Source organism: Oncorhynchus clarkii, chromosome 22 (genome assembly GCF_045791955.1).
Source record: "Oncorhynchus clarkii lewisi isolate Uvic-CL-2024 chromosome 22, UVic_Ocla_1.0, whole genome shotgun sequence".
In the NCBI taxonomy this organism is placed as follows: Eukaryota; Metazoa; Chordata; class Actinopteri; order Salmoniformes; family Salmonidae; genus Oncorhynchus; species Oncorhynchus clarkii.
Window position 1 is genome coordinate 37067711 of NC_092168.1, and position 24668 is coordinate 37092378.

Here is a 24668-nt window from a genome sequence, read left to right on the forward strand (position 1 = left end):
AGTGTCTGTGATGTGGTGTCTGTGCTGTAGTGTCTGTGCTGTAGTGTCTGTGATGTGGTGTCTGCTGTAGTGTCTGTGCTGTAGTGTCTGTGCTGTAGTGTCTGTGATGTGGTGTCTGTGCTGTAGTGTCTGTGCTGTAGTGTCTGTGCTGTAGTGTCTGTGATGTGGTGTATGTGCTGTAGTGTCTGTGCTGTAGTGTCTGTGCTGTAGTGTCTGTGCTGTAGTGTCTGTGCTGTAGTGTCTGTGATGTGGTGTATGTGCTGTAGTGTCTGTGCGGTAGTGTCTGTGCAGAGTCTGTGTGGAGGATGACACTTATCACAATTTAATGAACAACAAGATAAAGAGGCTGCATTTCAGATTCCCCCTTCAGATTTGGTCCTAATCATCACGCCTGCCACTGGCACTGCAAGGCAATGGCAAACACACACATACATACTCCTCCTAATCCCAAACACTCCTACGCAAAGACATTCACACCAGGCAGAGCGCCAGATATACAGTCGTGTCCAATAGGATTGGACAAAGCTACGTCTTCCAGAAGTAAGTTAGTGTAATAAAATACACAACACTTTTTTCAACTGGAAGCAAAGTCAAGTCACCAGAGGTCCCCTGAAACGTGAAAAAAAATCATTAGCACCCTCTTTCACCCTCTCTTTCTAATAGGTCAATTGAGTGCAGGTGTTAAAATGTATGTTCACACACACACACACACACACACACACACACACACACACACACACACACACACACACACACACACACACACACACACACACACACACACACACACACACACACACACACACACACACACACACACACACACACACACACACACACACACACACAACCACACAGTCATTGCAGGTTGGAGGAGGCATTTCAATAAAGCATTACAATTTGACTTCTCTGTTTGTCAGAACACATTGATCACAGTAGAACAAACGGCTGGCTGATTTGGAACCTGGTGGCGGAGGATGGATGGATAGAGATGGAGGGAGGGATGGAGGGATAGAGATGGAGGGAGGGATGAAGGGATAGAGAGAGAGATGCCGTACCACATTGTCCCCACTCCACATCCCCTTTATTGGATTTTGGCTAAAGGCATTAATCACTCAGCACTATTGTGCTGCCCAGGGATAACACACACACACTCCACACACACACACACACACACACACACACACACACACACACACACACACACACACACACACACACACACACACACACACACACACACACACACACACACACACACACACACACACACACAGGGAACGGACACAGAACTTTAATCTAACAAGCCCACCGCCCACCGTTTCCAAAGGCGCTGTCTGGAGAGCTTTTGTGTCCAAAAATTATAGTTTCAGAAAAGGCATACATTTTGTTGTTGACGGTCGCATAACAATCTATCAAATAATTGCCGTCAGAGTTTCCAATTAAACCCAGATAAGGAGACGTTCTAAAGGAGGATAAAGAAAGTTGATGACATTGAGAAGTAGTCTGTCTGGCCAGTCTTAACCAAGGGAAGACAAGACGGAAGGACCTCTCTGTTGAGTCTCTGCGGTATTCAAAACTCAATTACCCGTGAAACTCTAGTCTGGGGAAGATGTAGCCTCTTAACAAGTCTCCTCAGACATACAGCACTCGAACAAACAGGCTGCCTGCAACAGCTCTGAATGCCAGCTAGTGCTAGTCTGGGACATTGATTAATTTGGTTATTTTCACATTAATTGGTCTCTAATGCAATTTGTCTAGCTTTGACTAGGCCATAGTAGCCTGTGGGAGCTGTGACGTTTGAAAGTGTGATAGGAGGCTCAGTGAGTGTGCGTGCAAGCACATGGACACACACATCAACACACCCACACACACCCAACCACACACACATCAACACACCCACACACACTCACCTCCAAACTCCACTCTGACTCCTGTTTACTCCACGGCTACTCGGCCAGTAGTAACTTGCACCTGTCACTCAAGGTCCTCTTTTTCACCATCCCCCTCTCTTCTCCTCCTCCATCCCACTTTCATTGGATGCTTAGTGTCAGAGAGTTGGCCCTTTGACTCTTCCTGTTCCTCTAGCTCAGAGTACCTTGCCTCATTTCCTTCTTCTCTATTAGATGCCCGCTCCCTCTATCTGAGTGTACTGAGGAAGAGGCTGCTGCCACACACACACCCACACACACACACCCACGCACACACACACTCACACACACAACCCCCCCCCCCCACACACACACACACACACACACACCACCTCTGATCAGGATTACTACAGGATTAGAGCAGAACAATACAATGTGTGCTGAGAATAAGGAGAGGTAATATTTGAATATTAAGGCTATGTTCAGGCAACAGGCTTTGAGAACGTTCCCTGATTCATTTTCATATTTTAAAATGTCTTTGAATTTTCCGATCAACTTTGAATTGTGTTATTCTAATGGCCTAATTCAGATGCCCCTTGCAGAAGTGTGTCAGCTGAGAGATTGAATGACATAACAATGTCTAGTTAGCCACAATAATATTCAGGTAGACTAATAGGATTAGCATGGTAATATTGTTCCTCAGGCCACTTTTATCTGATCTTGTGATCTTGGTCCCCTCAGCTTTCCACTTATACAGAGGTGGCAGGGCATGAGATTTGTAGCATCCCCTGTTTTTGCGACACACACACACACACACAGTAATGTGGTAGTTGGCTGACATACTCTGCTCTGTGGTTTGAGGTTAAGCACAAATGACTAACATCTGAAAACAACAGCCATTATCACCTTTCTACTAGGGACTGTCAGAACCTCTGTTGATGTTGGAGAGAGAGGAAGGAGCGTGGAATGAGCAAAAACAAAACACTATAGCCTGAAAGCAGTGCATTCTGGATCTGACATTCACTCCGGCAAGACTTACATTTTTTCATTGCTTTGTGTATTTGTGTACTAAACATGTTTTTATTAGGCTGCTATTAGGCTAATCAGCGGAAAACATCCAATAACACACTATGTGAAGGGATAAATAGATGGTTTTTATATGGTCCAATCAGCAGAGTAGTGAAATTACAAGGCATGACACAGAGAATGGAACAATGAATTGGCATGTGTAAATGTAACTACACAGTAGTCTACATAGGGCATGTTTTAGTTCATTTCAACCAATTTGTGCACTGAGTAAACCGTCTATAAACAGTCTATAAACACACAATGAACTAGTTTCCATCTGTTTCCGTTATTTAGAATGTTCATTAAAGTAGAAAGAGCTAGGGGAGGGGGGTCTAATAACACAACAAAGACAATTGATTAAATACATTAGACAACAACAACACTGTTGCTGCTCGCAAAGCACACAACAATAATTACATTCATTGTGATATAATTACAAAAAAGCGTCCTGATTCCTACTTTAATTGCTATGTGGTCTCACAACAACATTTTCCATTACAGACATGTTGATGCATGACCCTGGCTTTGTGCCAGGAAATGTGGAGATGACATTATCCCTGTCTACATTGTCTCAGCTACTGTGGTACAACAGCTCAACTTCCACTGTCGGATTTCAAAGTCCTGTTGGATTTCAAAGTCCTCAAAGTGCGCCCTCTCACTGTCTTTCTTTCTCTCTCTCTTTCCCTCCCTTTCTGACGAGGGAGCCTGTTGTGTAACTGTAATTGTAACTTAAAGACTACTGGCTGAAAAACGCATTTTTGTTCAATACAAAATGCAGCCAAATTGGTTCTATTTTTTAATCTGTTCTCTCTTTGTTAGTCATAAACAGATGGTTCAATTACTCACCATAGTTAAACTGTAGCTTCAGTACAGGTTATTTTGGTTTGAAAAACATAGCTATTATTTTCATTTTCAAATAGTCTATGAAGACAAAGCTTATAGAAATTACAGTCTAAGTCCAAAATGGCACCCTATTCCCTATGTAGTGCACTACTTTTGACCAGAGCCCTATGAAGGTAATAGGGTGTCGTGTTCCCTTTTCCTTTTCTCAACCATTGGCAAGGTTTTATACAGTACTTTGTCCGTTTAATGTTTTTCTCTGACGGCAACATGAACACAGAGAGAGAGCTCAGCTAATAAGGTCTGTTCTATCTGCCGGTCATACTGAGATAAACCCAGGGAGACACAATGGACCACTGGGCACAATCTGTGTGTGTGTGTGTGTGTCTGTCTGTGTGTGTGTGTGTGTGTGTGTGTGTGTGCGTGCGTGCGTGCGTGTGTGTCTCTGTGTGTGTGTGTGTGTGTGTGTGTGTGTGTGTGTGTGTGTGTGTGTGTGTGTGTGTGTGTGAGCCAGTGAGTAACTGAGTGAGTAAGAGAGAAAGAGAGAAAGAGAGAGAGAATAGGGAGCTCTGAGTCTGGACATAAGAGGGAATGTCCTCAGTCAGCCAGGCCCAAACTTCAGAGTAATTAATTTGGTGAGAACGCCAACTTCCTTTACTGATGAGGAGGTCAGACTGTAGGAAAAGGAAAAGAGGACTGGGGGTGTTTCTGAATGTAGGCCTACAGAAGTAATTCAATGGCTTCATATCACACTTTTCATGTTTGATTTGAGGGGAGTGACTTTTCTAGGGGTACTCACGTACACTCCCTCTCTGGCCTCTAGGTCATCAGGCTGCTGATTATCCCACACACCTGTCACCATCGTCTCGCGCACCTACGTCTCATGACACTCACCTGGACTCCATCACCTCCTTGATTATCTTCCCTATATCTGTCACTCCCCTTGGGTCTTCAGGTGTTATTGACTCTGTTTTCATGTTGGTGCGTTGTTTGTGTTTCGTGTTCATTGTATCTTTTATTTATTAAAACAATCACTCCCTGAACTTGCTCCCTGACTCTCAAAACACTCGTTACAGGATTTGAGGGGAGGGATTTTTCTGAGGGGAAAGGCATCCAAAATTATATTGGGAGATACTGTTTGGTTAATGCCTAATTATATGAATGGTGGGGAAAATACACTACAGTTAATCTTAGGATGTGATATTTGTGATCAAATATGGATTAAATCATTACATTAATTACATGGGATGCCTTTACAAAAAATGTAGAAATAGATTCCCCGTGACTTGATATCACCCTTAGACCTGAACAAAGCTGCTTTGGCACACAGTCTCATTTCTGCAGGCTTTCAGAAGTTCCCGAAAAGTATTAGACATCTCTGTGTAACCATGGAGAAGAGAAGAAGAGAGGAGGGTGGCATCTCAGATCCTCCCATCTCTGCATCTCTCCCCAATGCCCATCTTGCTTTTCAAGACTCTTCGAAACTTCACAGGATGGGCACATACAGTGCTATGGCAACAGCAGCATCAAAAATCCATATATCCATGGCCACCTGAGATATATACAGGCTCTCTCAAGTCCTTTATCTTAAAGGTAGACTTAGTGGAATGACGTTGCCACGAGCAGCACTGCAGATATTGGGATGAGCGAGATGCAAGACTTCGCCCTCACACAGTCACACACAGTAGCTGCGCAAGGTTCGCTTGATGCTCTTATTTTTTATACATTTTTTTACTTTTTGCCCCTTTTTCTCACCAATTTCGTAATAACAAGTCTTGTCCCATTACTAGCACGATGCAATACCCTAGACCGCTGCGCCACTCAGGAGGTCACTTCACGCTCTTAGAGCGAAGTTTAGCCTTGCTCTTCAACACTCTTAGAGCGACGTTTAGCCTTGCTCTTCAACACTCTTAGAGCGAAGTTTAGCCTTGCTCTTCAAAGCTCTTAGAGCGAAGTTTAGCCTTGCTCTTTAACACTCTTAGAGCGAAGTTTAGCCTTGCTCTTCAAAGCTCTTAGAGCGAAGTTTAGCCTTGCTCTTCAAAGCTCTTAGATCGAAGTTTAGCCTTGCTCTTCAACAATCTTAGAGCGAAGTTTAGCCTTGCACTTCACAGTCTGATACTTGAACTCCGTGAAGCATTTATTTGGCCTGCAATTTCTGAGGCTGGTAACTCTAATAAACGTATCCTCTGCAGCAGAGGTAACTTTGGGTCTTCCTTTCCTGTACTTGATGGTTGTTGTGACTGCACTTGAAGAAATGTTCAAGAAACGTTCAAAGTTGAAGAAAAGTTCAAAGTTCTTTAAATGTTCCATATTGACTGACCTTCATGTCTTAAAGTAATGATGGACTGTCTTTTCTCTTTGCTTATATGAGCTGTTCTTGCCATAATATGGACTTGGTCTTTTACCAAATAGGGCTACCTTCTGTATACAACCCCTACCTTGTCACAACACAGCTGATTGACTCAAACGCATTAAGAAAGAAGGAAATTCCACAAATGAACTTTTAACAAGGCACACCTGTTAATTGAAATGCATTCCAGATGACTACCTCATGAATCTGGTTGAGAGAATACCAAGAGTGTGCAAAGCTGCCATCAAGGCAAAGGATGACAACTGTAAAGAAAGTTATGCTGCATCTAAAGTAAATCTGATGGCAACACAAGGATGACAAAAGCCTGTCCTACTAATGCCACCGCGCGTCCTCTCCAAATACTACTGCTGCATCGAGAGTGTCCTGACCGTTCGCATCACGGCCTGGTACGGGAATTGCTCCATCCTTGACCACAAGACCTTCCAGTGGGTGGTGAAGACGGCTCAGTACATCACTTGGACCGTGCTTCCACCCACCCAGGAGTCAGGACATCTACTCGAAGCAGTGCCTGAGGAAGGCAGGCAGCATCATCAAGGACCACACACACCAATGCCACAAACTGTTCTCTCCCTTACCGTCAGGTAGACGATATCGGAGCATGAAGTCTGATACCAACAGGCTCAGAGACAGTTACTATCTACAAGCCATCAGGACCAACCCTGCTTAACTTCAGAAGCAAGCCAGCAGTGGTATGCAGGGTGGTATGCTGCTGGCGGACAAATACACATTTCCCCAATACACGTGTAAATATTCTACTATAAATTGTGCCTTTGTGTAATTGCCTATGCTAAAATGTTTATTCTACTGAGCCATTTACTTTATATTTGTATTCTTATCTTTTATTATTTCTCATTGTGTTTGCATTGTCGAGAAGGAACCTGCAAGTAAGCATTTCATTGGACAATGTATACCATGCGTATCCCGTACACACAACTAATACAACTTGAAACTAGATGGAGGAAACATCTCCTGGCTGTGTAAGTAGAGGAGAGGAGAGCCGATGACATCATGACATCTTCACAACCACCACAAGTTCTACCATGAAAGTATGTCACGGTGGATTCCCTCCCGGTGATGTAGGTTTGCTCATCGTTGGTAAGACTCCCTGCGATCCTGCGTCCCGTGTGAATGGCTCCTCTGTGTAACGGGCCAAGGTTCTGCCAGCAGACCCTCTCTTTGTCCCCTGAATGGGCAGCACTAGGCCACGTTTTTAAGGCACACTAATGTACCATGGCTGGACCTACAAAGGCAGTGTGGTAATTTGCCTTGGGGGGCATCAAAAGACAGAGCCTTTAAGGATGGGTGTGAGTCTTAAATGGCATCCTATTCCCTATATAGTGCACTACTTTTGAACAGAGCCCTATTTGTCCTGGTCAAATGTAGTGCACTATAAAGGGAAGAGGGTGCCATTTTGGACATACCCCTAAACTTCAGATGAGATGAGCCCTTAAACTGGGTCTCCTCTCTCTCCCTCCATCCTCCCTTCATCCCGCTATCCTCTATTCCTCCATTCATACTTGAAAAGCTGCTTGTTTTCTTCCTGCTCTTCCTGAAACAAATATCAGCAAATAACAGCAGGGAGAGGAAGGACAACACATAAACACGGCCTCCACTCCTCAGGCTCCAGATAGTCCAGATACATCCAGGAGAAAGGAGGATAATACAAACAACAAACAGAAAGGAGCTTCTTCACAAGCTTTCACACAAGGGCCAAATGGGACAGGGCCTTTCTGGTCCACTGATACGGTTTGGGGAAACTTTTGGGGCACAAATCGAATCAAGCTTGGCGAGTCAGCGCACTGGAGGGGAATAGAAGCCAGTGCCAGCCAACTAGGCCCTTCAATAGGGTAGACTTTCTACTGTGTCGGCCCATGTGTCTCATCATGATAACTGGGTCAGGTAGTTTGAGAATTGTCGGAAACTTTAGGGTCTCAATGAACTCAAATCTTTACTGCCCGGTCTGGCATTCTTACACTCAAAGGAAGCACCCCCTCTGGTACTGGCCCTACAGAGGCAACTATCGCTGTATAAAAGCCTTTGATAAAGTTACAGCTGAAAGTACACTTCTCTATTACAAAAATGTATTACATAAACTTCACCATTCTTGGAGAGGAGCAGAGAAGAAAGGATATATCACTTGCTGTATTTTTAAAACACTTCACCTCTTAGCTTTGGTTCTTTGACTAGCCCACGTAGAGCCAATTAGACAAAGTCCCTAGTGGACTCCCTCCTTCCCGCCAAGCAGTCTTTGTGGGGCGGAAGAGAGAAGAGAGGGAGAGGAGAGAGAGAGAGTTTAAGTCACTTTGGATAAAAGTGTCTGCTAAATGGCATGTATTATATTATAGAGAGAGAGGAGCTAGGACTTCACCATTAACAGGCTGGATAGAATGAAAGGTTTAAGCATCCTTTCTCTATCACTCCATCACCACCCCTCCTCTCTCCATCTCTCCATCACCACCCCTCCTCTCTCCATCTCTCCATCACCACCCCTCCTCTCTCCCTCACCACCCCTCCTCTCTCCATCTCATCACCCCTCCTCTCTCCATCTCTCCATCAACACCCCTCCTCTCTCCCTCACCACCCCTCCTCTCTCCATCCCACCACCCCTCCTCTCTCCATCTCACCGCCACCCCTCCTCTCTCCATCTCACCGCCACCCCTCCTCTCTCCATCTCACCACCCCTCCTCTCTCCATCTCACCGCCACCCCTCCTCTCTCCATCTCACCACCCCTCCTCTCTCCATCTCACCACCCCTCCTCTCTCCCTCACCACCCCTCCTCTCTCCCTCACCACCCCTCCTCTCTCCCTCACCACCCCTCCTCTCTCCCTCACCACCCATCCTCTCTCCCTCACCAACCCTCCTCTCTCCATCTCTCCATCACCACCCCTCCTCTCTCCATATCTCCATCACCACCCCTCCTCTCTCCATATCTCCATCACCACCCCTCCTCTCTCCCTCACCACCCCTCCTCTCTCCATCTCTCCATCACCACCACTCCTCTCTCCATCTCTCCATCACCACCACTCCTCTTTCAATCTCTCCATCACCACCCCTCCTCTCTCCCTCACCACCCCTCCTCTCTCCATATCTCCATCACCACCCCTCCTCTCTCCCTCACCACCCCTCCATCTCTCCATCACCACCCCTCCTCTCTCCATCTCTCCATCACCACCCCTCCTCTCTCCATATCTCCCTCACCACCCCCCCCCCCCCCTCTCTCCATCTCACCACCCCACCTCTCTTTCACATAAAAGGCTCCCTGCCTCAGTCACTTTACTACATGGGCTGTAAAGAAGATGTGGAGGACGGGGGTGGGGGGGTAAACAGAGAGACATAGATGGAGAGAGGTGGAGTGATAGATGGCTTCGAGCTTCCTACGTTAGGTCTCCACTGGTCCAACCATCTCAGAGGTATAGGACAAGGGAACGTGTGATACGCAGTCGGACACTAAACACTGTCCTATCTAATAACAAGACCAATAACAAGATCAATCACAAGACAAATAACAAGACCAATAACAAGACCAATAACAAGATCAATAACAAGACCAATAACAAGACCAATAACAAGATCAATCACAAGATCAATCACAAGATCAATCACAAGATCAATAACAAGACCAATAACAAGACCAATAACAAGATCAATAACAAGACCAATAACAAGATCAATAACAAGATCAATAACAAGATCAATAACAAGATCAATAACGAGACCAATAACAAGACCAATAACAAGACCAATAACAAGACCAATAACAAGACCAATAACAAGACCAATAACAAGACCAATAACAAGATCAATCACAACCTGAAAACTTCTACAAACACACACTGAACGTTATGTGCGGAGAGTTTAAAAGGACATTCCATTGCCATTATTTTGGGGGGATTTTCACATACATTTTATATTCTGCAATTTTTTTGTAGTCTGAAAATATTTTTTGCAACGGGGGCACTGAGTTTTCAATACTGTTTAGGTATATCAGGAGATCATCTGCAAATAAATGTATCTTATATTCATGTTTACTAATACTGATACCAGTTACGTCTGGATCCTGTCGAATTCTTTCTGCAAGCCAGTGCAAACAGGAGGAGGAAGAGGGGACATCCCTTGTGCCCCTTTCTAAAGCAATTTCATTAGATATTGTATTATTTCTGTAGATGTTTTGCTTTAGGACATTTATACAACAGTGTTATTTAACCTATTGTTTCAGCTGGAATGTTGAAAGCTTCCAAAGTTTTGAATAGAAAATGCCATTCAAGATGGTCAAAGGCCTTTTCAGCATCGACAGCTATTATTGATAAATCTACAGTATATCTTGTTTTATTGTATTAAACTGCATTTTTTAATTGTATTTGTTTGTAAATGTCTATTTTTAATAAACCCTGTTTGATTGATATGTATCAAGTCTGGTAAGACTTTTGAATAAAATCAAATCTGATTTGATTTGCAGACCTTTGCCATTCTATTGCTTATATGCTTTGCTATTATTTGATTGCTTCCGGCGCCGACAGAGATGGCCGTTTCGCTTCGCGTTTCTAGGAAACTATGCAGTATTTTATTTTTTTAATGTTATTTCTTACATTGTTACCCCAGGAAATCTGAGGTTTTATTACATACAGTTGGGAGGAACTATTGGATGTAAGAGCAACGTCAACTCACCAACATTACGACCAGGAGTACGACTTTCCTGAAGCGGGTCCTCTGTTTGGACCACCACCCAGGACAATGGATCGGATCCCAGCCGGCGACCCAAAACAACGGCGCCGCAGAAGGGGCAGACGGAGCGGTCTTCTGGTCAGGCTCCGTAGACGGGCACTTCACGCACCGCTCCCGAGCATACTACTGGCCAATGTCCAGTCTCTTGACAACAAGGTAGACGAAATCCGAGCAAGAGTTGCCTTCCAGAGAGACATCAGAGACTGTAACGTTCTTTGTTTCACGGAAACATGGCTCACTCGATATGCGTCCTCAGAGTCGGTACAGCCACCTGGCTTCTTCACGCCGACAGAAACAAACATCTCTCTGGTAAGAAGAAGGCCGGGGGTGTATGCCTTATGATTAATGAGACGTGGTGTGATCATAACAACATACAGGAAATCAAGTCCTTTTGTTCACCTGACCTAGAATTCCTTACAAGTAAATGCCGACCGCATTATCTAACAAGAGAATTATCTTCGATCATAATCATAATTCTCTTCGATCATAATAGACTCTGGGTCTCGACCCCGCCCTGTGCAACTGGGTCCTGGACTTCCTGACGGGCCGCCCACAGGTGGTGAGGGTAGGCATCAACATCTCCACCCCGCTGATCCTCAACACTGGGGCCCCACAAGGGTGCGTTCTCAGACCTCTCCTGTACTCCTTGTTCACCCATGACTGCGTGGCCATGCACGCCTCCAACTCAATCATCAAGTTTGCAGACTACACTACAGTGGTAGGCTTGATTACCAGCAACGACGAGACGGCCTACAAGGAGGAAGTGAGGGCCCTCGGAGTGTGGTGTCAGCCGCCCCCAGGTGGTGAGGGTAGGTAACAACATCTCCACCCCGCTGATCCTCAACACTGGGGGCCCACAAGGGTGCGTTCTCAGACCTCTCCTGTACTCCTTGTTCACCCATGACTGCGTGGCCATGCACACCTCCAACTCAATCATCAAGTTTGCAGACGACACTACAGTGGTAGGCTTGATTACCAATAATGATGAGACTGCCTACAGGGAGGAAGTGAGGGCCCTCGGAGTGTGGTGTCAGAAAAATAACCTCACACTCAATGTCAACAAAACAAAGGAGATGATTGTGGACTTCAGGAAACAGCAGAGGGAGCACCCCCCTATCCACATCGACGGGACAGTAATGGATAAGATGGAAAGTTTTAAGTTCCTCAGCGTACACATCACAGACAAACTGAAATGGTCCAACCACACAGACAGCGTGGTGAAGAAGGCGCAGCAGCGCCTCTTCAACCTCAGGAGGCTGATAAAATTTGGCTAGTCCCCAAAAGCACTCACAAACTTTTACAGATGCACAATCGAGAGCATCCTGTCGGGCTGTATCACCGCCTGGTACGGCAACTGCTCCGCCCACAACCTTAAGGCTCTCCAGAGGGTAGTGAGGTCTGCACAACGCATCACCGGGGGCAAACTACCTGCCCTCCAGGACACCTACACCACCCAATGTCACAGGAAGGCCAAAAAGATCATCAAGGACAACAACCACCTGAGCCACTGCCTGTTCACCCCGTTATCATCCAGAAGGCGAGGTCAGTACAGGTGCATCAAAGCAGGGACCGAGAGACTGAAAAACAGCTTCTATCTCAAGGCTATCAGACTGTTAAACAGCCATCACTAACATTGAGTGGCTGCTGCCAACATACTGACTCAACTCTAGCCACTTTAATAATGGAAAAATGGATGGAACAAATGTATCACAAGCCACTTTAAACAATGCCACTTTATATAATGTTTACATACCCTACATTACTCATCTCATATGTATATACTGTACTCGATACCATCACTGTACTTAGTACTTTTTGTCTTCTGATAATTGCTTCGGAGTTGTTAAGTCTAAGAATGCTATAGGATCCGTCCAACTGTTGTTTAATTCTCATTTATATACATTTTTCATAGAAGCTGTTAAAATGATCCTTAATATCGTTAATATGTTCTTAATATTATCCTTAATATCGTTAATATGTTCTTAATATTATCCTTAATATATTTCTTAATATTATCCTTAATATCGTTAATATGTTCTTAATATTATCCTTAATATCGTTAATATGTTCTTAATATTATCCTTAATATCGTTAATATGTTCTTAATATTATCCTTAATATCGTTGTTGTTTCTAATTACCGCTTTTGTGTCTTTATCTTTAAAAATTACAACTGGTTTAGCATGTATTTGTTTTGTGAGAGCTGTGAGATACTTACCAGGTTTATTTGCCATTAAGTAGTATGCTTTATTTGAGTTTAACTTGTAGTTGTCAGCTTTCTTCAGAAGTAAAATATCGTATTCCTGCTTAAATTCAGAAATGTTGTTTTCTTCTTTACCTTGTAAAGATTTTTTTATGGGCTTTTTCTATGAAGATTTTATTTGATTAAATGTTTATTTCAATATTAGATTTAACTTTAGCTGAGTAGGAGATGATCATTCCCCTAATGTACGCTGTAAAGGCATTTGACTAAATTTGACTTTGTTATTACTACGTCTCTCAATCAATATCGAATTTATAATTTGAGTCACCTGCTAAATAATGGTTCCTGTCTGTATTTGATCTAAAATAGCATGAATTTTATCTAAAAACACCAGGTTTGCGTTTTAGTTCCGATTCTTCTCCAAATTTACCTAAAAGAAACTGTGGATACGATATATACATTGTACACACATTTGAAGAAAATACTTCAGTTGAAGAAAGACTGCTCCAGATCGTCTGGTGATACATCCACGCTGTCACGAGATACTAGGAGTGGTGGGTGGAATCAGGCGCAGAGAGCAAGGTTCAGTAGAGTGTCTGTTTATTCTCCGGCGCACAAAACGGTCACGCCAACACACAGGGCGCATACAATTAACCAGCCCAACACACAGGGCGCATACAATTAACCAGCCCAACACACAGGGCGCATACAATTAACCAGCCCAACACACAGGGCGCATACAATTAACCAGCCCAACACACAGGGCGCATACAATTAACCAGCCCAACACACAGGGCGCATACAATTAACCAGCCCAACACACAGGGCGCATACAATTAACCAGCCCAACACACAGGGCGCATACAATTAACCAGCCCAACACACAGGGCGCATACAATTAACCAGCCCAACACACAGGGCGCATACAATTAACCAGCCCAACACACAGGGCGCATACAATTAACCAGCCCAACACACAGGGCGCATACAATTAACCAGCCCAACACACAGGGCTCATACAATTAACCAGCCCAACACACAGGGTGCATACAATTAACCAGCCCAACACACAGGGCGCATACAATTAACCAGCCCAACACACAGGGCGCATACAATTGACCAGCCCAAAACACAGGACCAAAATAGTCCGGAGAATACACACACGAAAAAACACCATACAACAGAGTAACAAAAACAATCCCACACAAAACAAGGGCGGGACAACCTACTATATATAAGGACGCTAATTAAACTAAAATACACACAGGTGAAACTAATAAGACAAAACCAACAGACAAACAAAAAAGGGATCGGTAGCGGCTAGTAGGAAGGTGACGATGACCGCCGAGCACCGCCCGAACAGGCAGGGGAGCCAACTTCGACGGAAGTCGTGACACACGCCAAGCTCCTCCGATATCAGTTTGTTCCGGTAGGGACAATATTCTTATATGACTTTGTCTCAATCTGTTTTCTAGCTGATCCAGCTAATCTTCTAAAGTTTGCACCTTTGTTTCCAGAAGGCCAATTTTATTGTCTTGATCGTCCACGTGCCCACCATGTATATACATATATGACAGGCTCTACTTTCCGTTTGAGCAAATACACTTTTTTAACTACAGATTGTAACACTTTGTTTGTTTTGGTGAGTATTAAGAGCATTGAAAACATGTTTTCCTGGATATCCTTCAGCTGTTCGCTGCTCTCATTTGCATCTCCAAGTTGTTCTTTGTCTTTTCCTCCAAGAGAAGCCATGGCTTGTTGTGGTCGAGTCTCAGTGTATCTTTACACACAGATCGTTGTTGTGTATAATGCACTGCTCACTCTCTCCCAGTTACTTGGGGATATATTGATCTATCGATTTTAAGGGCCTGATTTAAACTATGTTGTCTGGCTTCTACATATAATCACAGTTTTGACGGTACAAAACTGAGATACTATCTCCCAATGCGTCCCATCGATACGTGCATGCGCTATCCCAAAGACATGTTCCCATTTTAACCTCAGAAATGGATGATAAAGTTTTAAACTTGATGAAACTGTAGCAGAAGAGAACGAAGCACAATACTCACCAGCTAGTCATCACTGGCACATGGTCCTGTGGCTACAGGGATGGGCTGAGAGGGCTGTTCTATCCTTTAGAAACCTATTTCATGGAGAGAGAGAGAGAGAGAGAGGGGGGAGGGGGTGAGTCTTTCAATTCACACCAGTTGTTCGTCTCCTTCCCATAAGTAGTGTGGAGTGCCACAAAGAACCACACACACTCTCGTACACACACCGCCAACTTTTACAATGGAGGTGAGAGGGCGGACCTGGAATGGCATTTCAACTGGAGTTTCTTAGGTTTCATGGGGTGGGTGAAGGGAGAAAGGGACAGAGAAAAGATGGCTCCCCAACCCCAACTAAATCCCAAACAAGTTCATTGCAGTTAAACATTTTCAAGTAAACCAAATAGTGTAGGCTGACATTTAAAGGCTAATTTACTGTAGTTTAATTTATAGACTTCATGAATATAAATCTGCCAAAGATACAGTATATACCTTCCAGCTGAATTAATCAAACTTGCAGGCTAATATACTGTACAGTTACCATTTGGCCTTTGGGCTTCTGATCTTAAGTTAACACCACAGAGCAAATTGGAACAAAATAGCCTTCTAAAGTTTCTACGGAAACCTCTGTGTGAGGCTCAGAAATCTTGTCCCTCCCGCGTTGTCAATTAACAGCATATAAGGCGAGAGAAAACCTGTACAACCCTGGCAGTTGGCTAAAGCTCTGCTTAGCTGTGTAGAACCTAGACTCTAGACGTGTATCCTCTTCCTCTGCTATGTTGTATGCCGCTAAGCAAGCACTTACACTCTGATTGAGTTTTTGAGAAAGTGCCCTGTAGCTTGAGTTTAGAGCCATGACGATCAGAGATAAACTGTAGATTGATGCCTCCTTCTCTGCTAGTTCTGAGGAATTAGTTGGAATGCCGTTATTAGGGAGCAAATACAAAAACAGGTGGACCAATTCAAATAGGGATGTCTGGAGGACTTGCTATGGAGATAGACCCTGAATTTGGTTGTAGGCAGCACCACCACAGACAGACAGTGGTGGGAATGTTATGGCTGCACAAAGCAAGCAGCCACATTCTCCTGTGTCAACATGAGCTACTGCTCTCCTTCTTCCACCAAATCAAGAGGGCAGAGAATCTTCATCAATACAAAGGCTAACTGGGGTTTTAACATCAGTTGTGTCGAACCTGTTCTACTCAGCCACTGTCACACGCACACACAGACACACATAGAGACAGACTGAGACAAACACTTATTCAAACACAACATGTCTGTAAACAAATACATATTTGACTAGAATGACTAGAATGCCCAAACACTAACTTGTAGGAAAACTGAAGAGACAAGTCTGCTGATTCACCTCATTCTTTACTTTTTAAATGTTATTGTATTATTTTATATGATTTCATTGGATATTTTATAAACAATACAAAACATACACATACAAACGACAACATCACACAAACATCACATCTGTCCAGACCCACTAGCTCCCACCCCTATCTCCAGCGCCCACATCACTTTCTGCCACATGGTCTCAAACTGCACCATTCTGTTTCTCTCTGTCACCCACGCTCTCTGCATTTCTTGATCATAAAGTATTAGACCATTACATTGCGTGAACGCCGGGAGCATTTTTACATTTCTTTTTAGCTAATTGCTGAGAAGAGTATCATCCTGTTCCCATCTCTGGTTCACAGTGGGACAGGAGGGGACACGTTCTCCACCACCAAACACACACACACATAGACATGACTACCTTCACTGAATTAAGATTATACACACATGTAGATGTAGAGGGATACATTTGTTGCATTGGAATTGTTTGAATTCTGCTTACATCACGCTGTACCACAATAAATATAAAGTGCAAATGCAGAGACTCCAAGACCATTGAGTGCTTTCGAAGTGACAGGTTGGTGCGAGTCCACCGCTGGTGTGACTGTCCCCTGTAGGGCCTGGTGTGACTGTCCCCTGTAGGGCCTGGTGGGACTGTCCCCTGTAGGGCCTGGTGGGACTGTCCCCTGTAGGGGGCCTGGTGTGACTGTCCCCTGTAGGGCCTGGGGTGACTGTCCCCTGTAGGGCCTGGTGTGACTGTCCCCTGTAGGGCCTGGTGTGATTGTTCTCTGTAGGGAACCTGGTGTGACTGTCCCCTGTAGGGCCTGGTGTGACTGTCCCCTGTAGGGCCTGGTGTGACTGTCCCCTGTAGGGACCCTGGTGTGACTGTCCCCTGTAGGGACCCTGGTGTGACTGTCCCCTGTAGGGCCCCTGGTGTGACTGTCCCCTGTAGGGAGGGTGCCACTGGTACCACAGATAACAATGCTAACACACTGTAACATGGTGCAGCAGGGATGCACTTGACTCAATGGGGGTAATATGGCATTAAGGCGATGTGAATGAAATGCTTCTTTGGTGGTTGGAAGTTAACACAGCTGGACGATGAATAACCATATACGTTGTAGTTTGGGTTTTCCTTTATTAACCTCATCATGGAAGTTATTTAAAACTGTCTGAGACTCGTAGACAATTGTAACTTGTGGTATTCATGGATAAGAAATCATAATTACTAGTTAATGGATATGAAAGTGTGAGGAAACTACCAGTGGGCCTATATGTCAGACCAATTAGTTTGACCTGTTCACTTCTCAGTCAGTCCGACTGACTCAGAGCATTATCAATATACATGCATTTCATTTAGCTTCCTCTGAGCTCCTCAGGGCATTATCAATCTACATGCATTCCATTTAGCTTCCTCAGAGCTCCTCAGAGCATTATCAATCTACATGCATTCCATTTAGCTTCCTCAGAGCTCCTCAGGGCATTATCAATCTACATGCATTCCATGTAGCTTCCTCAGAGCTCCTCAGAGCATTATCAATCTACATGCATTCCATTTAGCTTCCTCAGAGCTCCTCAGAGCATTATCAATCTACATGCATTCCATTTAGCTTCCTCAGAGCTCCTCAGAGCATTATCAATCTACATGCATTCCATTTAGCTTCCTCAGAGCTCCTCAGGGCATTATCAATCTACATGCATTCCATTTAGCTTCCTCAGAGCTCCTCAGAGCATTATCAATCTACATGCATTCCATTTAGCTTCCTCAGAGCTCCTCAGAGCATTATCAATCTACATGCATTCCATTTAGCTTCCTCGGCGCGGCCTCCCGGGTTGCGCAGTGGTTAAGGGCGCTGTACTGCAGCGCCAGCTGTGCCATCAGAGTCCCTGGGTTCGCGCCCAGGCTTTGTCGTAACCGGCCGCGACCGGGAGGTCCGTGGGGCGACGCACAATTGGCCTAGCGTCGCCCGGGTTAGGGAGGGATTGGTCGGTAGGGATCTCCTTGTCTCATCGCGCACCAGCGACTCCTGTGGTGGGCCGGGGGCAGTGCGCGCTAGCCAAGGTTGCCAGGTGTACGGTGTAGCCTCCGACACATTGGTGCGGCTGGCTTCCGAGTTGGATGCGCACTGTGTTAAGAAGCAGTACGGCTGGTTGGGTTGTGTATCGGAGGACGCATGACATTCAACCTTCGTCTCTCCCGAGCCCGTACGGGAGTTGTAGCAATGAGACAAGATAGTAGCTACTACAACAATTGGATACCACGAAATTGGGGAGAAAAAGGGGTAAAATATATATATTTTTTTTTAAACTTAGCTTCCTCGGTGCTCCTCAGGGCATTATCAGTATACATGCATTCCATTTAGCTTCCTCAGAGCTCCTCAGGGCATTATCAATCTACATGCATTCCATGTAGCTTCCTCAGAGCTCCTCAGGGCATTATCAATCTACATGCATTTCATTTAGCTTCCTCGGTGCTCCTCAGGGCATTATCAATCTACATGCCTTTCATTTAGCTTCCTCAGCGCTCCTCAGGGCACCATCCAACAGCACCGGTACACACACAGCCTCCCAAACTGCTAGAGGAGTGAAGGAGTGGCAGTTAGTGAAGGACTTCATTAAGATTAGAGGAGTACAGAGACAGAGCAGAGCTGCAGTTAGACTGCCTGGGCTGTGCCAACTAGGCACAGGGTTTAAGAGTTCTTCCAGAGTCACCCCTGAAGAGTGTTCTGGGGAGAAGCGCGGGGAGAGAGAGAGAGGGTGGGTGGAAATGAGGAAAGGAGGGAGAAAGAGAGAAAAAGAGAGGGAGATATATACAGAGAGAGAGTATGAGAGAGAGAGAGTGAGAGAGAGAGAGTGAGAGAGTATGAGAGAGAGAGAGAGAGAGAGAGAGAGAGAGAGAGAGAGAGAGAGAAAATTGAATTGAGAGAGAGTGAGAGAGAGAGAAAATTGAATTGAGAGAGATTAGCTGTGGGTTGGCAGCGCACTACATTGCTGCCTGCCATAAGATGAGGGACAGTGTCTGACAGACCAATCAACCTGCACATGTCCTCTACTGTATGCTTATTGTTATTGTTCAATGTATGGTTATTTTGACCCTTGGTTATTGTTGTTACTGTTGTCCCGTTGACAATTTTGATTCTTATTATTTCATGTTGTGTGTTGTCCTTGTTAATGCAGACAGAGAAAAGCTCCAACTTCTTAATCATAGCCTCAATTTTGTCACGCACATTGAATATAGTTGTGGAGAGTCCCTGTAATCCTAGATTCAGATCATTCAGGAGAGAAAAAACATCCCCCAGATAGGCCAGTCGTGTGAGAAACTCGTCATAATACAAGCGGTCAGACAAGTGAAAATGATGGTCAGTAAAGAAAACTTTAAGCTCGTCTGTCACGACTTTCACCAAAGGTGGCTCCTCTCCCTGTTCGGGCGGCGCTCGGCGGTCGTTGTCACCGGTCTACTAGTTGCCACCAAAGGTGGCTCCTCTCCCTGTTCGGGCGGCGCTCGGCGGTCGTTGTCACCGGTCTACTAGCTGCCACCAAAGGTGGCTCCTCTCCCTGTCCGGGCGTCGCTCGGCGGTTGTTGTCACCGGTCTACTAGCTGCCACCAAAGGTGGCTCCTCTCCCTGTCCGGGCGTCGCTTGGCGGTCGTCGTCACCGGTCTACTAGCTGCCACCAAAGGTGGCTCCTCTCCCTGTCCGGGCGTCGCTCGGCGGTCGTCGTCACCGGTCTACTAGCTGCCACTAAAGGTGGCTCCTCTCCCTGTCCGGGCGTCGCTCGGCGGTCGTTGTCACCGGTCTACTAGCTGCCACCAAAGGTGGCTCCTCTCCCTGTCCGGGCGTCGCTCGGCGGTTGTTGTCACCGGTCTACTAGCTGCCACCAAAGTTGGCTCCTCTCCCTGTCCGGGCAGCGCTCGGCGGTCGTCGTCACCGGTCTACTAGCTGCCACCGAAGGTGGCTCCTCTCCCTGTCCGGGCGGCGCTCGGAGGTCGTTGTCACCGGTCTACTAGCTGCCACCAAAGGTGACTCCTCTCCCTGTCCGGGCGGCGCTCGGCAGTCTTTGTCACCGGTCTACTAGCTGCCACCAAAGGTGGCTCCTCTCCCTGTCCGGGCGGCGCTCGGCGCTCGTTGTCACCGGTCTACTAGCTGCCACCAAAGGTGGCTCCTCTCCCTGTCCGGGCGGCGCTCGGCGGTCGTTGTCACCGGTCTACTAGTTGCCACCGATACTTTTTTATTTTCTGTTGGTTTTGTGTTGATTGTTTTCACCTGTTGCTTATTCTGGTTCATCAATGTTATATTTAAACTTCCAGTGCCCGCCTGCTTTTGTGCGGGTTTATTCCTACTGTCAGTGGCAAAGTTGTTTTTCTCCAGCGTAATTTGTTGTATGTTATTTCCTGTTTTTTTGGAGACATACCTGATTTATGGTCATTGCCTGATTGTTGGCTAGACCAAGCGAAATAAACGCATGGTCCAGGAGACTAGTTCTGGTCTGGTCTGGTCCAGGAGGTTAGGTCTGGTCTGGTCTGGTCCAGGAGGCTAGGTCTGGTCTGGTCCAAGAGGCTGGGTCTGGTCTGGTCCAAGAGGCTGGGTCTGGTCTGGTCCAGGAGGCTAGGTCTGATCTGGTCCAGGAGGCTGGGTCTGGTCCAGGAGGATAGGTCTGGTCTGGTCTGGGACAGGAGGATAGGTCTGGTCCAGGAGGCTAGGTCTGGTCTGGTCTGGTCCAGGAGGCTAGGTCTGGTCTGGTCCAGGTGGCTAGGACTGGTCTGGTCCAGGTGGCTAGGTCTGGTCTGGTCCAGGAGTCTAGGTCTGGTCTGGTCTGGTCCAGGAGGTTAGGTCTGGTCTGGTCCAGTTGGCTAGGTCTGGTTTGGTCTGGTCCAGGAGGTTAGGTCTGGTCTGGTCTGGTCCAGGAGGCTAGGTCTGGTCTGGTCTGGTCCAGGAGGCTAGGTCTGGTCTGGTCCAAGAGATTAGTCTGGTCTGGTCTGGTCCAGGAGGCTAGGTCTGGTCTAGTCCAGGAGGCTGGGTCTGATCTGGTCCAGGAGGCTAGGTCTGGTCTGGTCCAGGAGGTTAGGTCTGGTCTGGTCTGGTCCAGGAGGCTAGGTCTGGTCTGGTCCAGGAGGCTAGGTCTGATATGGTCCAGGAGGCTGGGTCTGGTCCAGGAGGCTAGGTCTGGTCTGGTCTGGTACAGGGGGCTATGTCTGGTCTGGTCCAGGAGGCTACAGTAGGTCTGGTCTGGTCTGGGAACTTAGGATGAAGTGATGAGCTGAGTTGAGATGACCACAGCAGCGGAGGGTCAGGGGCCACACTCAATAAATCAATGAAAACATGGAGAGCCAGTGCTTTAAAAGGTCAGCCTGACAGAGCTAGACAGTGTCTGCGTCCCAAATGACACCCTATTCCCTATATAATGGGAATAATTGGGACAAAGCCAGCGTCTTAGCTAGCCTCGTACGAACCAGCTTCCACATCCTGAAACCATAGTATCGCCTTGACGAGGGAACTTATACATTACCGGGTTCTGCTATTCTCCCTCCCAGTGGTCTGTCCCTGTAAAACGAAGTCCTATATCTCAGATAGTCGCCTGTGTTGGCAGAGGAACATTGTTTCCAGAAGAGTGTCTCAGGCCTTTCATCAAAGCTCTTGACAGCAGGTTAACAACCCTACTGAAACCAACGATCACACCTTGACAGGACTACGGAGCAAAGCTCGCTCTCCCTATATCCCTGTCTCTCTTTTCTCAATCTTTATTTTCTCTCTTTCTCTCTCTCTCTCTCTCTATATCCCTGTCTCTCTTTTCTCAATCTTTATTTTCTCTCTCTCTCTCTCTCTCTCTCTCTCTCTCTCTCTCTCTCTCAATCTCTGTCTCTCTTTTCTCAATCTCTCTTTTTTTTCTCTTTCTCGCTCTCTCTCTCTCTCTTTCTGTCTCTCTCTCCTTTTCTCTCTCTGTCTCTTGAGCTCACAGTCTGCTGTAAAATACAGCAGCTCATTATAAACTGCACAGGCACTTGTGTAACCGCACACTAGTGAAGGAGTGAGTGAGAGAGCGTGGACAACAAGTCCGAGCTTGTGGATACAGAGGGAGGCGTGTTCAGACTGGCTAACTAAATCCTCCCCTTTGCAGTGTGTTTCTGTCTCTTCACCTCCACTCAACTGTGTGTTTCTGTCTCTTCACCTCCACTCAACTGTGTGTTTCTGTCTCTCCACCTCCACTCAACTGTGTGTTTCTGTCTCTTCACCTCCACTCAACTGTGTGTTTCTGTCTCTCCACCTCCACTCAACTGTGTGTTTCTGTCTCTTCACCTCCACTCAACTGTGTGTTTCTGTCTCTTCACCTCCACTCAACTGTGTGTTTCTGTCTCTTCACCTCCACTCAACTGTGTGTTTCTGGGCTGCTGAAGACTGGAGACTGCAAGGGCACACACACACACAGCTCGAACACCAGCCTGCCAATCCCGAATTAACTCCAGATAAAACATTTAAATTAATTCCAATGTCTCCTATCTGCATCATCACAGCCACTTAAATTAGGTTTAAAACAGGTTTAAAACAAAATACAAAACAAAACAAAGAAGTTTCCTGTGAAAGGCCAATCTCTGCTTGAGGTAATGAAGGGAAGCGTACATCAGACAGCATCTCTCTCTGCATCCCAGAGGCTGAGTGATGTTTTACACGTCTCCACGGTGATCTCACAGTGCTATCACACTGTTCCCAGCATGATGGTGTGCTGTGAGGGGGGATTTACCCAAGCACCATTTGTGTGTGTGAACCCACCTCCTACATCACTTACCCACCCAACCCACACCCACCCACACACACACACACACACACACACACACACACACACACACACACACACACACACACACACACACACACACACACACACACAGACAGTCCTAAGGCTGCTGATTTCAGGACTGTGCTAGCGGAGTAAACATTACAACACTAGCACTGTGGATGGAGAGGAGAGGGGGTCTGGTAAGCATCTAGCCTGCAGTATTGTAGCCTGGCTGGTTTGATTACAGTTTGTTGTGGGCTCAGAGGGGAGGTGGACTGTAGCCATCACTGTGTGATTATTATATGCTGACTGCAGTGACTGGTTACTCAGGTAACACTATTATCAAGCAGGCTGATCCATGATGTTGTTTCAGCAAAAGCCCAATGAAAAGTATACGCAGTAACTTAGAGTCAAGGTATCCTTGACACAGATCAAATCACCTGTGTTATGTACTGTAGTTATTACATCTCCATTATGATTTGTTCCATCCGTCTCACTCCCTTTCTCCCCTTTGATAAAGAAACAGAAACTGAAAACCACTGCTTTTAATCAGGGCAAGGTGACCGGAAACATGACCGAATACAAACAGTGTAGCTATTCCCTCCGCAAGGCAATCAAACAAGCTAAGCGTCAGTATAGAGACAAATCAAATCAAATCAACCATAGTGCCCTCCAAGCTCGTCATCTCAATTCAACGGCTCAGACACAAGAGGTATGTGGCAGGGTCTACAGTCAATCACGGATTACAAAAAGAAAACCAGCCCCGTCACGGACCAGGATGTCTTGCTCCGAGGCAGACTAAATAACTTTTTTGCCCGCTTTGAGGACAATACAGTGCCACTGACACGGCCCGCAACTAAAACATGCAGACTCTCCTTCACTGCAGCCGACGTGAGGAAAACATTTAAACGTGTCAACCCTCGCAAGGCTGCAGGCCCAGACAGCATCCCCAGCCGCGCCCTCAGAGCATGCGCAGACCAGCTGGCTGGTGTGTTTACGGACATATTCAATCAATCCCTATACCAGTCTGCTGTTCCCACATGCTTCAAGAGGGCCACCATTGTTCCTGTTCCCAAGAAAGCTAAGGTAACTGAGCTAAACGACTACCGCCCCGTAGCACTCACATCCGTCATCATGAAGTGCTTTGAGAGACTAGTCAAGGACCATATCACCTCCACCCTACCTGACACCCTAGACCCACTCCAATTTGCTTACCGCCCAAATAGGTCCACAGACGATGCAATCTCAACCACACTGCACACTGCCCTAACCCATCTGGACAAGAGGAATACCTATGTGAGAATGCTGTTCATCGACTACAGCTCGGCATTCAACACCATAGTACCCTCCAAGCTCGTCATCAAGCTCGAGACCCTGGGTCTCGACCCCGCCCTGTGCAACTGGGTACTGGACTTCCTGACGGGCCGCCCCCA

The 24668-nt window shown here is 46.2% G+C and overlaps 1 protein-coding gene across 4 annotated transcripts in view; it reads right to left on the minus strand.

Moving 5' to 3' along the window:
• LOC139380841 (semaphorin-5B-like) overlaps window positions 1–24668 on the minus strand; it is a 288353-nt gene that overhangs the window by 221626 nt on the left and 42059 nt on the right. For all 4 annotated transcript variants that reach the window (XM_071123938.1, XM_071123939.1, XM_071123940.1 and 1 more), the window contains exon 2: window positions 15145–15218. The gene's annotated coding sequence lies outside the window, so the exon portion shown is untranslated. The remainder of the gene's footprint in view (window positions 1–15144; window positions 15219–24668) is intronic.